This window comes from Haliotis asinina, chromosome 10, assembly GCF_037392515.1.
Source record: "Haliotis asinina isolate JCU_RB_2024 chromosome 10, JCU_Hal_asi_v2, whole genome shotgun sequence".
Classification (NCBI taxonomy): Eukaryota; Metazoa; Mollusca; class Gastropoda; order Lepetellida; family Haliotidae; genus Haliotis; species Haliotis asinina.
Window position 1 is genome coordinate 42,321,715 of NC_090289.1, and position 18,142 is coordinate 42,339,856.

Genomic DNA, 18,142 nt, shown 5'->3' on the forward strand with positions numbered 1-18,142 from the left:
TACAGCTCGATATATTCGACCACATAACGTCTCTTGGTACCAGGAATTTCAGAGCTTATAACATCCTTTGGCATCTCTCAATCCAGCCCCTACAACGTTTTCTTTATTCCGATAAACTGCCGCCATCAAACCCGATGACCTCTGATGCAATTCCTGTAACATGTCGTGTTTCAGTACCCATGAGGATCTGCGTTAGAACTGATCTTTAACAACCCGTGCTTACCTTAGAGTTGACTAACGGAATGGAGTAGTCAGGCTTGCTGACATAGGTCATCCTATCCCAGCTTGCAGAGCGGTGATCATGATGTTGATCACTGTACTGTCTGGTCCACATTCGATGTTTTAGAGACCACCGTCATATACGACATATATCGTATATTAAATATATACACTCTCTATATATAAACAACGCCATTTTGCTTCAGTCTCTATAAACTATCGTTTAATATTTTATCATCATTTTATTCAACCCCTAAAACGTCTCACTGAATAATTTTCAAAAGTACATTGAGGATTACACCACTTGTAGGCACAAGGTGTGAATTTTTGGCCGAGTTTAATAGTAACCTAATACCGAGCAAGCATGTTTATAGTACAGTGAAGCATACAAAGGTGTATTCTTATTGGTGTTGTACGTGGGGTACAACATGATCTGTGTTGTCACAGCGGGGCGCTAATAGATCACATATAGAGAGCATAATAAGGAGACTTACATGCCGCATAATCGTGGTTGTCTCCCTTGAATGTAGTGTCAGCACATGGCTTTGAATTACTACTTTGAATCACGTGACATAAAGGTATTTCAGATGGTTGCGGTTTGTGGTGCCATATCTTTGAAGTTAAAACAGAGAGGTTGCATATAGCACGTTTACACCTGAGACGAAAGAGTGGAGCATTGTTCACAGCATGAAGCGTTAAACTGACGTGCTACATGACAGCAGTGTATGGATTCCACCAGTGTAACTGAAGAAGGATTACTCTGTCGTGCCACATAAGGATGTCCAAAGTTCACGCCAAGAAGGATTAAACTGGCGTGCTACATGACAGCAGTGTATGGATTCCACCAGTGTAACTGAAGAAGGATTACTCTGTCGTGCCACAGAAGGATGTCCAAAGTTCACGCCAAGAAGGATTAAACTGGCGTGCTACATGACAGCAGTGTGTATGAATTCCTCCAGCTTACCCGAAGAAGGATTAATCTGTCGTGCCACATAAGGATGCCCAAGGTTGACACCTAGAAGGATTAAACTGACGTGCTACATGACAGCAGTGTATGAATTCCTCCAGTTTACCCGAAGAAGGATTAATCTGTCGTGCCACATAAGGATGCCCAAAGTTGACACCTAGAAGGATTAAACTGACGTGCTACATGACATCAGTGTATGAATTCCTCCAGTTTACCCGAAGAAGGATTAATCTGTCGTGCCACATAAGGATGCCCAAGGTTGACACCTAGAAGGATTAAACTGACGTGCTACATGACAGCAGTGTATGAATTCCTCCAGTTTACCCGAAGAAGGATTAATCTGTCGTGCCACATAAGGATGCCCAAAGTTGACACCTAGAAGGATTAAACTGACGTGCTACATGACATCAGTGTATGAATTCCTCCAGTTTTCCTGCAGAAGAATTAATCTGACGTGCCACATATAACTAAGTACGGATGTTCAAAGTTCACGCCAAGAAGGATTAAACTGACGTGCTACATCACATCGGTGAACGGATTCCCTCCTGCAGGATTTAACTGACGTGGCACATCACACCAGGATTTTACCAATTCATGTACGGATGGATAAAATTGACATGCCGCATTACAACAGTGTAAGGATCCCCAAAGTTCATACCAAGTAGGTAGGATTAAATTACGTTACAGCAGTCGAAGGAATTCCACAGTTTACCCATAGAAGGATAAAACTGACATACCAGGTTACGACAGTGTAAGGATCACAAAAGTTCATCCGAAGCAGGATGAAACTAACGTGCTACATCACATCGGTTTACGGACTTTTACCTGCAACATTACAACAGTATCAAAAATACCCTCGATGAAGGGTTAAACTGACATTGTGTTACGTCACAATGCTATAACAATGCTGTAGTTAAAGCTAAGAAGGGGTAGTATAAAGATCTTCCCAATTCACTTCAATAAAGTTTGCACTGGCCAGCTACTTGACAACAGAGTCAGTTCATCTCAAGAGGGATTAAGCTTACATGCAAACAACAGTGTACGGATTCCTTGGGTTATCTCAAGAAGGATTAAAGCAGGATAACTTTTTATTAGGCCAAGTGAAATTCATATTGCAGAACTGAGGAGCAGTACGATCTTTCAACAATGCATGTCGCCACAGCGCCATGTAAAGGGACCGCTATCGTGGTATAGCGGCTAGAGCGTCCGCCCGGAGAGCGGGTTTGACTCCCGGCCGCGGCATAGCAAAAGACGTTAAAATATGGGACTATTTGTTCCCTGTCTGGCGCTAGGCATTAATGGGTAAGAGAAGGTCTGGTCGGTTCGGAGTCAGTATACCATGTCTGAGTGGGATATTCATGCTTAACTGTTTTATAATATTTCAGCGATTTACAGATATACAACCAGCTTAAGACTGGAATAGCACAGGCGGTCACACATACATACGCACATCGTGATATCAGTGAAATATTCTTAAGTACGACGTTAAACCTCACCTCACCTCACCTCACCTCACCTCACCTCACCTCACCTCACCTCACCTCACCTCACCTCACCTCACCTCACCTCACCTCACCTCACCTCACCTCACCTCACCTCACCTCACCTCACCTCACCTCACCTCACCTCACCTCACCTGGAGGTTTAACCTGACATGCCACATGGAACCAGTGGAAGGATTTCAACCTTTGACGCTGAAGAAGTATTAAACTGACAAACTAAATCCAAACAGTGTAAGAATCCCGAAAGTTCACCCCAAGAAGGATTAAACTGACATGTTTCATCACAGTAGTTTAAGTATCCCGAAAGTCCCCCCCCCCCCCCCCCCCCCCCGCCAAGAAGGATTAAACTGACATGTTCACTCACAACAGTGTGAGTACCCCACAGTTCACCTCAAGAAGCATTAAACTGGCGAGCTGCATCCCCACAATGCAAGAAATCCCACAGTTCACAAAGGATTATGCAGACGGCATCACAGTTCATACTATGCAAGATGATAGTTCAACACAACCACGGTATGCAGAGTTGTGACGTCTTCCAATGATGAAGCTCAATGGAGCTTACAAGAAGACTACAGTCTAAGACTCCATTGAGAAGGCTCCGAGTAGACAAACCATTACTATACATTACTCCTAAAGTGTTATGTGTTCAAAGAGTGCCCATCTGAAGCGGTACAATGGCTTGCAACCTGCCAGAGCCAAATAGAATTATCCCGTTAGATAGTATTAAAGTTGTGTTGATGGTATTCACTACTCACACTGTGAGCAGTGTTTCATCGATTCCTAGACACTATTAGAGAAAGGCTCGTCAACCACTCCTCTGTTCGCCAGGGTGTGATAAAATACCTCCGTGGAAGAATGCAATATCCCGAATATCTTTCAGTGAGTGATTGATCTCGCCTAGACAATTCGAGCTATTAAAGGTACACGGTGTACACGGAAGATATTTGAATGAGGTAGTGATATGACATTTAACTTGGCTTTTGTGCTTTATGCAGCCACATCTTGCCTGCTACACCTCGGTGTATAACTGAGCCCCAATCCAGTGATCAACAAAATGAGCATCAGTCTTCGCAATAAGGATGAATTAACATGTTTCATCACGTCATTGAGCCTGACCACCTAATGCCTCAGTTCTCCCGTGTCAAGCCTAATTCTGGGTTTTACTGCTGCCTAATGTCTTAAGTCGCCCGTGTCAAGCCTATTTTTAGGTTTTACTGGTGCCTAATGTCTTAAGTCGCCCGTGTCAAGCCTATTTCTGAGTTTTACTACTGCCTAATGCCTTAAGTCGCCCGTGTCAAGCCTATTTCTGAGTTTTACTGCTACCTAAGTCGCCCGAGTCAAGCCTTTTTCTGGGTTTTACTGCTACGATAAGACTGGAATCTTACCCAAAAAAGTGGATTGAACTCACTCACTCACTCACTCACTCACTCACTCTCGTCACTCAAAGCACATGTTATGTTATTGCTTGAAGAAATCAAAACGCAGTTGTCCGATTTTGAACGAAATGCATATAAATGTCCTCAATAACATTTTTGTCTCTGGTATCGTTAAACTAAAACAATCATACCAAGTCGCACCTGCATTCAATGACGTAGATCCAACTGGGTTAATAGGCAGTCTACCACGCGTAGCCATGATGGAGTGAGTGAGTGAGTGAGTTAGGATTTGAACGTACTAATCTTTCGTGGTAGCCAATAGTTATAGCTCCCTTGTTCTTGTCCTTGAAAAAGACTTGACAAACAAAAACATTTATCGCAATCTCACCATGCATATGGTCCATGTCCTGATACATGTACAGGTACAAATGGCGGACATTTGTCGGTATTTGCCAAAAAACCCTCGTTGCCTTGATATTAACTGAAACCTTAAAACATGGGCGTTGGAGTAACTAAAACTTAGTATTCTACAAAAATTTAACATTTTAGAATATAGTTGATTTCCTTAATGGAATGGAACACAAGACACAAAGCGTCTTTAATGGTTACTCATTGAAGACGTTTTATATCTTCTGTTTGAAAAGCTGTCACTTGTTATTCGGACTCATTTTCTTTATCATTGGGTGACTGTTTACATTGGTTTACCGTGCTCTTGATGTTTACGAGCTTCTAATAATCTCCTCGAGAAAGGTCATTTTGTTCTTCAGTTGAATGGTGCATATTTACATAGTAAAAGGCAAAGCTGTGTTTATTGTAATAATAACGTATGACTATTTATAACGGGCTTCATATCCTGCTCAAAGCGCAAAACATCTGATTATTATTACGGCAGGTAATCCAAGATTCCTGCGATGTGCTAGAAGGTTAATAGTCTCATGACTTATTCCATCGGGTACCCATTTTCTGCAGGGTGAACAGCGGTCATTTTGAACAAACCCAGCTGTCTACGGTGAGACCAAATGTGTTTCATTGACGGGCAGGCCAGAAGTCTTAAAACACCTGAGGAGTTAAGCTGCCAAACACGGTCACCCATCCAAGGACTGTCCACCGCTTCTTAACTTCACCTGATCTGTGGCCTGACCACACACCAGCATGTGGGAATGGATCCCTAAATGTCATGATGGCACCTGTCCTAGCACGGACTTTTCACAGATTTTCATTAAGATTAGTAGTGCAAAGGATGCGGTGTGAACACGTCATGTGTCACAGTATCGTATGTCAGCACGCGCCATCTTCAAGGTGTTATCAGTGAATGTACGATGTCCATTAGAAACTGGTCAAATGTAACATTTCGGATTACAATTCCGTACAAGTACAAATTCTGGATATAGACATTTTGGCATGAGAACCATTCGAGCCCTAAACCACACGGGTATCAGTGTTTCAGCGAGAGACTGAGTGTGGTTTTACGCCGCTAATAGCAATGTTCCAGGTGTAACACGGTGGGGGCATCAGAAATGAACTTCACACATTGTAACCATGTGGGGAATCAAACCCGGGTCTTCAACGTGACGAGCCAACGCTTTAACCACTGGGCTACCCCACCGCCCCTATCAGTGTTTCAAAACATTTATTAGGTATCACAAGAACGTGGCCAAGATCTGGTTATCTGATTTCGGTAAAAATAAGGCGAACGGTCTTTCTATGGATTTTCCCACCAAAATTAGAAATAAAAGGTACAGTGAAATCTCATTAAGTCTATGTAAACTTAGTCTCAGTATTATTCGTTACAATGCTATACTGCGAAGGAGTGTAAGGAATAATACTGACACTAAGTTTACTCAGACTGAAATCTCACCATGTGTCTCATATTTAGACCTATTCGTGACAATATGGACAGTCGGCTTGCTCTTCATGTCAAGCAATGTTGCAGCAGCTCCGGCCTATGGGTTCTTCGTGTAGCTAAATATGTTTAGTCATCCCTGCAATCGTGGCGCAACAGATTTATTTGTTTATTTTCCCGAGAGTTAAAACAGTACAAACGGAGTCAGAACTTTTTAATGATTAAGAAATTAGCAATCCCAAAGTTTGTTTCTTCTTTCAACATCGACCGCCTCTGTGGCCCAGTAGATACTGTGTAAGTCTGGAAAGCGGAGGTTTGTCTTGGTCCATCCATGTCGTGGGTTTTCAGTTTCCCCATGAAATCAATCACTAGATTGTATGGTCCAAGCTGGATTATTTACTGAAATATTGCTCGGTGTGTTATGAACTAAAATAACACACAAAGAAAATGCATACGTTTTTTCGAAAAAAATATCTCAAACCAGGTGATTACTTTCTCTCTTTTTTTTGACAATAGTTTAATTAAAAATCTACAACTAGGCAGAAACTGGCACCAGGCCTCTGAGTGTTGACCCTTCCGTGTACATAGTTTGCCCCATAACAACAATGACACTGTATACAGAGAAACAATGTTTACCTTCCACGTTGCCATGCTATTTGTGTAGCTATTGATTGTTGTGCGTTTTATCATGCTCGTTAGTTACAACATGATTTGCACGAGTGCTATCGGTTGTCAGCTACCAATCTCAGAAATGTCATGGCAACCAGGAAATAATTCACCTGTTTATGATCGTTATTGCAAACACAATGTTATACTTAACCATGCATATTGTTACAACGACTGATAAATAATTTCTCGCGGCACATAGCTGTCCTAGTGTAGATGCGAAGTAAAATAACATGCTTATCACACTTACTGCAAATCTTGACAACTGAACCTAAGCCAATGTCAACTCCGTGCAGCAGGTACCATCTGAAAGGTATCTCTATCAAGTCCTGTTGCATATGTTGTACAAATCTACAATTAACATCGTGAAAACCTTGAATAGTAATAAGTTCACCATCAGTAAATAATTGAGAAGGGAGTGTCCACAATTTGTTGGACAGAGCTGCGCTTCTTGGGCACACCAGAAACCTTTCATTGTGGTTTCGCAAACCGATTTGTTTCATCACATATCGAGATTTATTATGACTGTACACGTGACCGTACGTTTCATGACATGTAAAACACTTGAGACACCACCTCTCGCCTTCTCCCTACGTGATGTAACTGGAAGACAGTTTAATGAGGTGTTAAACGGTGTTAAACTTACTGACCTAGTAATATCGAAACCACTTTATTCCGGAAGCAGAATCATAAAGAGCCAAACTATAATTCCTCTATCAACTGGAACAAATCTTACAGTTGCAACAGTTCTAAACGTTTGGAACAGACAGTGAATTCTAGGATCAAAATCAACTACAACAGCGTGCCATCGTAATGGCTTATTGTCAACAAATACAGGGTGTGTCGAGTCGATGAGGCACATTGACGAATGCGCCTTTAACATAAACTCCGTGAGCACGGCGTAACATCCAACGTTCAATGGAACTTGAAGAGTTTTTCTTAATTTCTTTCCCAATATATGTTATGTACATGGTCAGCCAGTATTATCAGCCCGCCCTTGCTAGACTAATGAGTGTTCGGGTGAAATGATGTATTGTGTTGTCACGGCGATATTAATCGCCACAGACTCAGGTCAATATATGCAATGAGTCCCATAAATAATGCATTTGTCTGTAAACACCAGTCGGTAATAGTGAGTTAAGGTGATATTTTTGTCATCTCGTTCGTGAGTTATTATATGCTCTTCAATAAATGCAGGAGATCGTGAAATAAAAAAAAATGAAAATATCGGGAAGGTGAATAGCACAACTCCCACTCAAACGACTACCATGCCAGTCCTGATTGCAGGTTTGGGGGCCATTTTGGTTTTGAGACTTCAGTGAAAAGTCGCCTCTTTGCATTGATCCATTAGCATTTTTTATTCTGATTGTCTGGAACCCAATGAGTGAGTGAGTGAGTGAGTGAGTGAGTGAGTGAGTGAGTTTAGTCTTATGCCGTTTTTAGCAGTATTCCAGTAACATCACAACAGTAACATCAGTGCAACGTAATGGCGTCTTAGACTTACTGAGATGTCTACAAGTGGTAAACAAAGCGAAAAGTAAGTGATGTTTCAGTCTGTGACTTGCAGACTTTGGAACGGGTTTCCGCTTGTTTATGATCGGTCCTAGGGTAATACTACTTGGGCGGGACTGATTCATAAGAAACAACGTCCTTATTTTTCACAATTACCTTACAACTATAGGCTCTGGTTAACTAAATTTAAAACTTCAAATCACAGATAACCCACTGAAACAGGAAGTTGTTACGACATTGAAAGATGTGACAGAATCGGTCAGTTTTATACCTCATTTGTCTGTAATCTCCACGGTATATTTTACTGTCCAGCACTAAATGCCATCAGTTTCTTTCCCAATATTTCTGTAAACATCTTAATATTTTAAGATTTATCAGAACGTTGCATGTTTCCTGTGTCACCACAGATGTATAAATGTTTTTAGAATGTGTATTCTGTTCTGCAAGATTCAGTTGCATAGCTAAACCCTATTTAGCTAAAGTTAATATATTCTACCAGATAGGGGAGTATGGTGTGTTGTCATGGTTAATTACATATTCCACTGTCTCACGACTGGGAGTCTCACAACTGGAGAGACAGTTTTAAGACATTCTCGACCTTCTGAGGTGGGTGTCTTGTCCTAAATGACCTCATTCTAAAGTCAGTCAAAGGCAACAAAATCTTGGATTGAGTCTGTGATGATGTAGCTCAATATGCCTGCTAGAACGCCACAACATATTGACAACCAGGCGCCAGTATCACTTCCGTTTTCACTCTGTGTTGGTTCACGTTCTGCCTTTGTTATCTATATCATGTTATAATACAATGTACATGTCCTCCCATTTGCTTATTACAGATAACACATTACATTTAAACATACACATACCCACCGATGGTTCCCATGGGTCTATAAGGTCTGTGTACGTGCATATGTTGTCAGTGTTAGTGTTGGTGCCGCTGGTGGTGGCGCCAAAGTGTTGGTGACGCTGGTGGTGGCGCCAAAGTGTTGGTGACGCTGGTGGTGACGACAAAGTGTTGGTGACGCTGGTGGTGACGACAAAGTGTTGGTGACGCTGGTGGTGGCGCCAAAGTGTTGGTGACGCTGGTGGTGGCGACAAAGTGTTGGTGCCGCTGGTGGTGGCGACAAAGTGTTGGTGACGCTGGTGGTGACGACAAAGTGTTGGTGACGCTGGTGGTGACGACAAAGTGTTGGTGACGCTGGTGGTGGCGACAAAGTGTTGGTGACGCTGGTGGTGGCGACAAAGTGTTGGTGACGCTGGTGGTGGCGACAAAGTGTTGGTGGCGCCAAAGTGTTGGTGACGCTGGTGGTGACGACAAAGTGTTGGTGACGCTGGTGGTGACGACAAAGTGTTGGTGACGCTGGTGGTGACGACAAAGTGTTGGTGACGCTGGTGGTGGCGCCAAAGTGTTGGTGACGCTGGTGATGACGACAAAGTGTTGGTGACGCTGGTGGTGACGACAAAGTGTTGGTGACGCTGGTGGTGACGACAAAGTGTTGGTGACGCTGGTGGTGACGACAAAGTGTTGGTGACGCTGGTGGTGATGACAAAGTGTTGGTGACGCTGGTGGTGGCGACAAAGTGTTGGTGACGCTGGTGGTGACGACAAAGTGTTGGTGACGCTGGTGGTGACGACAAAGGTGGAGGAAGTAGCCGTGGTTGTAGTAGAAGTAGTATATGCAGTGTGGGCGCTTTCACAAGAAACATTACAACAGAATCCTATACGATTGATATTTATTATACAATGTGTATCAATATGATTCTTTTTTTATCTAAAGTAATATTTATTTTCCTATTATTATTATATGAAAGGACAACGTTTTCAAAGCAAACAGACCACAGGCAGTATATTGATTAAGAGTAATGATAACACAAAAAACTACATACACTGGCTCTTGTTAACAAAACGGCATAAAAACGGCACTAAACCTAGAGGGTCTCTGAGACAATATGATTATAATAATAATAATTATAATTCACTTATATAGCGCCAATCAAGGATGAATATCGTGCTCAAATGATCGCGTCACATGTGATTCATTAATGTCCGCTACACAAGAAACGTCATGTAAATGCTAAGTACAATAAGTCCTCCCATTGGCCTATAACATATAACACACACGTTGATAAGCATACACATACCACACAGTTGGTTTCCTAGGGTATTCATTGAATAAAAGGTCGGTGTAAGTGCATATGTTGTCTCGTCATTCAACGTCTACATGACGATACTATGGACACAGCACAACATGCCGTAGAACGTCATTCAGTGAGGCCCTCTTAGGGTGAAAATGTGTCGCATGCATTTGCTTATTCCATGCTACAGTCAGCACTACATTGAAGAGTGTAGTCTGTAGGTTATTATCATATATGTATGTATGTATGTATTGGAGCAGGTGCCCTTTTTGGAGAGTTCGTAATGGCATTGGAGATTTAATGTGTATGAGCGGGATTTTCGAGACAAATCTGACACGCGTAGAAGGAACATGCACCAAATTAATTCCGTATAGATCATGGGTATTGTGCTGAGTGACCAAGATTCATGACCCAGGACAAGGGCGAGTTGAGTCGCCAAGGCAATATTGCCAATATCATTTCCCATCTTTGTAGTGAGGATGTATTAGCATGACAATTGGTTCATCTTGGTATATTAACAGTCATTATGCATGCAATTGTAGGGCATTCTAACGACAGTCCCGAAACCTAGCTCCCAACGGTGCTTGTTCACAATTTATGGCTTGTGTAAGTTTGTACCCAAAATTATTTTAAAAATACGCTTAAAAATTATGGGGGAGGGGGGTCTTTGAATTCATTGAATTTGTACATACCATGAAGCGGGGAGATATTTACATAGCATGTTAACCCAATGTACAGCTCGTAAAAGTTCATGCTTTTACTTACGTATAAGCAGCAGCAAGTCCGAGTGTGCATGTGTGTGCGTGCGTGCGGGCGTGCGGGCGCGTGTGTGTGTAGGGGTTGGGGTGGTTGGTACATGCATCTCTGCAAAAATCATTATCACACCCCCTAGCCTTAAATTATGAACAGTATCTGACGAAGGTATCACGCGCTGTGAAGAAGCTTCCCGGAATACAGAAAATAGGGAGGTAACTCTGATACAGGTTTTTCTTGACAGTTCTCTAGACACAATACACATGCATTATCAAAAGCTAAGGATTATCTGCACATTTATATTTAAGATTTGAATACATCACCAAAATGTGGATTTCACAGTTTTGAGGGGTCCCATAACCTGCTCTGCAAATGTCAACGTTCGACGTCTCTATTTCTGTATGTCCAGAGTGTTTCCTATGAGCTGATGGTTATCCCCTGAACATATGTACGATCTGCTTGATGTCATGGGAAACAAGGTTAGCTTCTTTGATTATTTAAAGTGAACCAGGTCACATATTTGATACCTGGTCTGCCCGTCGTCCAATTTCCAGTCTGTATACAATCACGTTCACCAGCAAAATTACTCCTGGAATAATACAACTCCCATCTTTTCGAAGTAATTTGAAAATCATTTATTGTAAAAACGCGGAAAACATATCCAAGTTTCAAACATCATGACTTGTATATTCCCGTGTTATGGATTTAAGTGAACGATTGACTTGTGTTTGTGCCACAGCTGGAGCATGATATTCTGACCCATTCGAAAAAGAGTCATGATTATTAGATACTGTTTTATAAACACATGCTCAGGATGTTGTAAAAATCCTCCAATGGACGTTTTATCATCTTTTTATTGTGTCGCTTTTATACCCAAACATAGGCTAAAAATGGTGTTGAAAGTTCGAATCAGGCGCATAACGATGACATATGGTGAAAAATGTATTGAGTAATGTATCCAATTTCGAGATAAAATGTTTGTGTGGGAACATATTTTCAGCTGTTTACTGGATGGGGTCTTATTTCAGTACAGGACTGAAATAATATACCAGAGAAGATACCAGTTTATCTAAATATTTGCACAAGATATATTAATAATAATGAGTATTTGTAAAGCGCTGTATTCATCCACAAGGTGCGTACATAAGACATAACGCGTTTATTCTGACGCGTTGTCGATTTCTACGAGTACCGATGTATCTGGCCTTGCGATGTCATCAAGGAAATATTTAATGCTCTGGAGTGACGTTATCCTGTATTTCTTAAGTTTTTTCCAAGTACTAGTACTTCAGACCTGCTGACTTATCCATGTTGATGATATCACGAGAGAGTGCCGTTAACTTGGCTGCAGTACTTCATCAAAGATTTAGGCCATTTTAGGACTTCTTTGATGAGTATTTACAAGGTGGACTACAAAGAACGGGTGACAGTATAAGGAGTAATGCTGACTCTGATGCTAGTATCCATGTTGATGGTATCCCGAGAGAGTGCCGTTGACTTGGCTGCAGTACTTCACCAAAGATTTAGGCCATTTTAGGACTTCTTTGATGAGTATTTACAAGGTGGACTACAAAGAACGGGTGACAGTATAAGGAGTAATGCTCACTTTGCCACAACAGAGACCGTGGTCACTGGTCACTATAAGAAGTACGCTTCAGCGCAGGTTCAAATATACATAGCGTGTTTCATTACGGTAGCAGATCACAACACCACCCCTGTGGAAATAATGAGTGAGATAAGTTTTACACCACACTCAGCAATATTCCAGCTATATGGCGGCGGTCTGTAAATATTCAAGTCTGGACCAGACATTCCAGTGATCAACAGCAGGAGCATTGATCTGCCATATTATATCATGTTATTCCTTAATGTAAAGTTTCTTTAATAAAGGCTGTTTGAAGTCCATGGATCGAATCAGAGTGTGGGTTCGTGTCCCCTTTGAGACGCAACTAAACAAAGTACCAGTATGTGTAGTGAGAAACTCTAAACCCAGGGCTTAGTACTGATCTTCAGCAAAAACATTTGTGTCGTAAGACGCAAGGTTTACAGATGTCATTGTATCCAGTTACGTAGATTGATGCTCATGATGTCGATCACTGGATTGTCTGGTCCAGACTCATTTATTTACATACAGTCACATAGCCAAAATATTGCCGAGTGTGTCATTAAACAACCAACAACTCATCATGTTTGGAATGGCATTCCCTAGAGTCCATGTCGAACCACCAGGGGAGGAGAGGGTTTTCAGTCTCACTTGTTTCGACTTCCGTAAAGCTGTACGTTATTTTACTTTTCTGCCATTGCGTTTCTTTCATACCGCGACTGTTGCAGTGTTTCATCATTAGATATATTTATATTTCATATTCTTTTTTCTCGTATTTCTCTTTTATACATCTTCCCGTCCTCCCTTTTCAAACAAATAAAGACAGAAGGCTTAACATGTTTCTAAATCCATTATAACGACTATCTGTGCAAACATCTCATTGCTTTATCCTTAAAAGGCCCCACGTGTGCCGACTCTAAGTCTCATGTCATGTCCCTTTCAGTAATGTTCGAAGTGACCTGAAATTAATGACTAATCTTACAATGAATGAGGCCCGTCAGTAGATCACACATAGAAAAGAGAGGGATATCGAGGCTTACATTTCCAAGCCATGTCCTACAGAAGCGAACAATGCAAATCATACAACAGTTACCTCCCTTGTACTATCCCCTAAATGGAAGAGATGGTGTTTATTATGTTTGCGTAAGTACTTGAGCATATCGGCATTCGCTGTTGCCATTGTTACATTGTCTTGTCGTTGGGTCAGTCTCCGCTGTGGTCGTTTTGGGAAATACCACTGTTGGTCAGTGTCTGGACATCTGTCAGAATTATTCCGATGACATTAGAGCTCTACTTTACATACACTTGTGTCCCAATAAGACTAAATGTTATACGCATTCGTGCAAATTGTATTTTGTATTTTGTCTGGAGTGCCCGTTGACCTTTAACTCACAAAGGAATTTAGATTGCATGCAATATGTAATTTACAGCTTAAATGTAAAATGGCACTTTTCTGTCATGTGTTCATTTTAACAACCAGACTCCGTTTTGTTAACAAATCTACAAATCGTATAAATCTAATTTAATATCGATTTTAAATATAATTATAACAATATCCTTAACTGTTTCATTACTTTATGCAATGAAGTTCATAAATGATGCGATAAATACAATTAAACATTGAATGTATATCTACTGTCCTTGCTCATTGCGGTATTACTAAATACATGAAAGGCAAGATTTCGATGATTTTAAAATCGAAATATCTTTACAATGTTTTCGGGGCTGATTATCCTTTGTCATTTCGAATCACATAGAAGCGCAAACCAGATGTACATGAAGGCTATAACCTAATTACCATATACATGTATTGACAACGTTCAAAAATTAGTTTGTTGGCTGTTTTTGCCGCACTCAGCAATATTCCAGCTATATGGCGGCGGTCAGTAAATAATCGAATCTGGACCAGCCAATATAGTGATCAACAGCATGAGCATCGATCTGCCATATTGTTCTATGAACTAATTTATGGTGGTTTTGCGATTTACAACACTCTGAAAATGTGAAGTTCATCTTTGTGCACATTTTCATAATTTACTAGCTGCATAAAGTAGAAACTGAATGCACTTTAATAGTGCATCTGGTGACCAGCTGAGAGATCATTATCCCAGCAACAAGAAGGTAAAGAACATTTGATAATGGGTATATCAAGTTATGTATAGAGTGAGAGTATGTTTTAGCAACATCAGAATACCAAAAATGGGCTTCATAAACTGTTCCGACCATATTATGTAAGGAGGTCCTCGTTAGACTGTCGATGGCGCAATGACAAAGTCATGACATCGCTTGAAATGTACTTAACGTAATGGTTCGACATGGGGGTTTCTCTGCTTTGATTTAAGGGGTTTTCTTACACAAATGATAATGTTGGTACGCCTGTGCATTCCTATTAATTAAGCAAATTGCTGACATACCAAACAGAAGCCCATCCGTCTTTTGTACAGCTAACAGTGTCGGAAAATACGACCCAGACCCTTGCTAGGGGCGGTGGGGTAGTCCAGCATTCGCTCGTCATGTCAAAGACCTGGGTTCGATTCCCCACGTGGGTACATTTTCTGAAGCCCATTTCTGTTGTTCCCTGCCCTGATGTTGATGGAATGTTGCTAAAAGCGGCGTTAAACTAAACTCACTCACTCACTCACTCACCTCGCTCACCAGTGACCGACGTCCGCTTGCACTTCAACGAGCGCGTTATTGACTCTACCCAGATTACAAGGCCCGGGTGTTTACCTTTCAGGGTGTCCACCCCACATCTTGACTTGGCGGTGGTTGTTGAATCCATGTTATCATTCGGATAATAACTTCCAAATACCATAAAGGAGGTTGTTGTATCAAGTTCGTGAAACACACTTCAGATCTTGACAAATAAATCTAAACGTAAGCTCCGTGGAGGTACAGCGATAAACAATGGCTTTAAATAGTATAGAAACGAAGACTTGGCGACAACTTGGTCGCTTGTAAGTGTTAGAAAAAAAGACAGTTTAAGGGTCTAAGTTTGACAACGTTAGGACATCATACATATTGCTGTCATATATGAAAGGATAGGCAGATTATGACATGTGTTGGCTAGATTTAGGCCGAGATTTAAGTCCAGTGATTTTTGTTTGTTGATAATGCCACGCATCAATAATCCAGCCTGATGATAGCGGTATGTAAATAATCGTGTCTGGATCAACCAATCCAGTGTTTGACATTACGCGTACTGATCTATCCTCCCGATCCCGTTAGTCACCTTTACGACAAGTATGAGTTACTGAGGATCGCTTCTAACCTGGATGTTCTCTTGGCTCCTGCTTGAGTAGTGAGTGAGTTTTTACGCCGCAATATTCCAGCTGTATGGTGGCGGTCCTGTTTGAGTAGTTGGGTAGGGGTGACGATTCAACAACTTACACATTACATCACTTCGACTGGCGTGGTGCACCATCCGCGGAATGATCTCAGATTAGTTGTTTTCGATACGATGTAAGTCAAGAACTCTTTGCAATATCTAACATGCTTGACTGAAAGGCTTTTTGAGTTTTAGCAATATTTAAATACTGTGGTGGCTGAGAAGAAAGAAAATCTGATCGCTAAAACGTATTACCTTATTACTTCTTTCAATGTGGGGGTTGAAACATTAACTCACTTATTATGGAAGTGTAAACAGGTTCAATGCTTCTGGCAATCATTAAGCCAGTCTAAGTAAACGTAGTTTCGGTGTTAATCGTTACACTCCTACGAATAAATTCAGTGTAGAAGTATGACAAGTAATACTTAGACTAAGTTTACTTAGACTGTAATTTGACCGACAACGTATTCTGTTTGGTCTGAAAGAAAATATGTGTTTGACCTACTGTTGCTTTTGGCTAAATTCCTCATCTATAAATGTAAAGTTTTAAAACAACCCTAAATTTTAATCACTTCAAGCATCATTGCAACAACAGGTATTAAGAAATATCGCTAACAGCTAAAGCCAAATAGCTAAGAAATGTAATCATATCGATTTCAGAAGTTCAGTCATCTTGATTTAATGAGTACAGCCATTACAGCCATTCTTGACTTATGTTCTGATGTGTCCATGTATAAACCGTTCATGGTTTAATGTAGAGTGAATCAATCGGAGAGTTAATGAGTGTATATGTGAGTGTTACATGTGAGTGTTATATATGAGTCCACAACATGACGCTGCTAATAAGAACCTCACTAACAGAACAAATATGTATAATGATTGCCTTTTCAACTCAGGTACAAGGATGGCTGTAGTGTGTAAATGCATGTGTAGGTCCAGTCTGCGACTTTGATCTTCTGTAGCCTCAGATTACACGCTGAGTGACAGTGGGCCAATGCATAGCCCTCCGTCTCTTATTAAGTTCAGGTAGTTAGGCTGTCGAGTGTTAAAGGCCTACCTACAACTTCACATAATTATGTATGAAATCCCTTGAACGTGATTTGAGTTTTCAAGGTTTTGTTGACGTATTGATCAAATAGATAACAAATGAGTGTTTTTGTAAAGCTTTCTTTGACCCGTGTATGACATCTCGACAGTAAATCCGTGCGGAATGACGTCTTTAAAAATATCAGTCATCTGCTAATGCATTTAGGTCATGTTCCATTAGTGAGTAGGTTTCGACGGCATCTGCATCACCATTCCGGCAACATCACGACGGGGGTCGACTAAAATGGGCTCCACACACCTGCACCCATGTGAGGAGTCGAAATCTTGTCATCAATTTCAATGGGGTCGTCAAATGTAGCACACTGTTATAGCCAAAGTGACTGGCTCCCCCGTGGCCATTTACTCTCGTGTAATGACAGTTACTCTTTGAGTAGGCAATAGACGTACAACGCCTACGGATGCTTCCTGACGCGTGTACACTCTATTACCTCCGATTTACCACCTCGGAAACAAATAGGAACACTTTCTGAAGCTTGGTCTGGAAGTTAAATGAGTGCACTCAGTTAAATGTTTTACGATAAATGTTGGTCTATCTGTACTTCTCAAATGACAACCATGTCTGCTTTTAATGTCCACAGACGATAAAAATATGCCGTTGCACAATGATCTTAGCACTCAGGTGATCGTAAGTCGTAACGTAACTCGTGATCGTAACCACTGGGCGGTGAGGTAGCCTAGAGCTTAAAATGTTTGCTGGTTACGCAGAAGGCCTGGGTTCGATTCCCGCATGTGTGAAGCCCATACCTGGTGTTCTCGCACCGTGATATTGCTGGAATATTGCTAAAATCGGCCCCCAAATCAACTCACTTGTGGTCAGTTACGTACCCATAATTTCCCCATACCCTAGAACAGTCTAGACTTTCGACAAGCGTAGCGCTAACAGTACTTTGTACAACAACGCTCATGCGATCTGTGCCACATAGGGGGCAGTTGACTGATGAACTACAACATTGATTTACGATAGTCGTATCGCTCTGGGTCCCATTTCAGAAAACTCTCGTAAGCCCTAAGATCTCGTAACTTTTCTCGTATCATTTGCACCTCCTACGTTACGGTATACCAGATACAATTGTTACGAGAAAAGTTACGAGATCTTAGGCTTACGAGAGTTTTGTGAAACGGGCCCGTGGA

At 41.3% G+C, this 18,142-nt stretch overlaps 1 protein-coding gene across 1 annotated transcript in view; it reads left to right on the forward strand.

The window, feature by feature from the left end:
* Window positions 1–18,142, forward strand: part of LOC137298385 (uncharacterized) — a 60,990-nt gene that overhangs the window by 7,149 nt on the left and 35,699 nt on the right. The gene's annotated exons all lie outside the window — the stretch shown is intronic.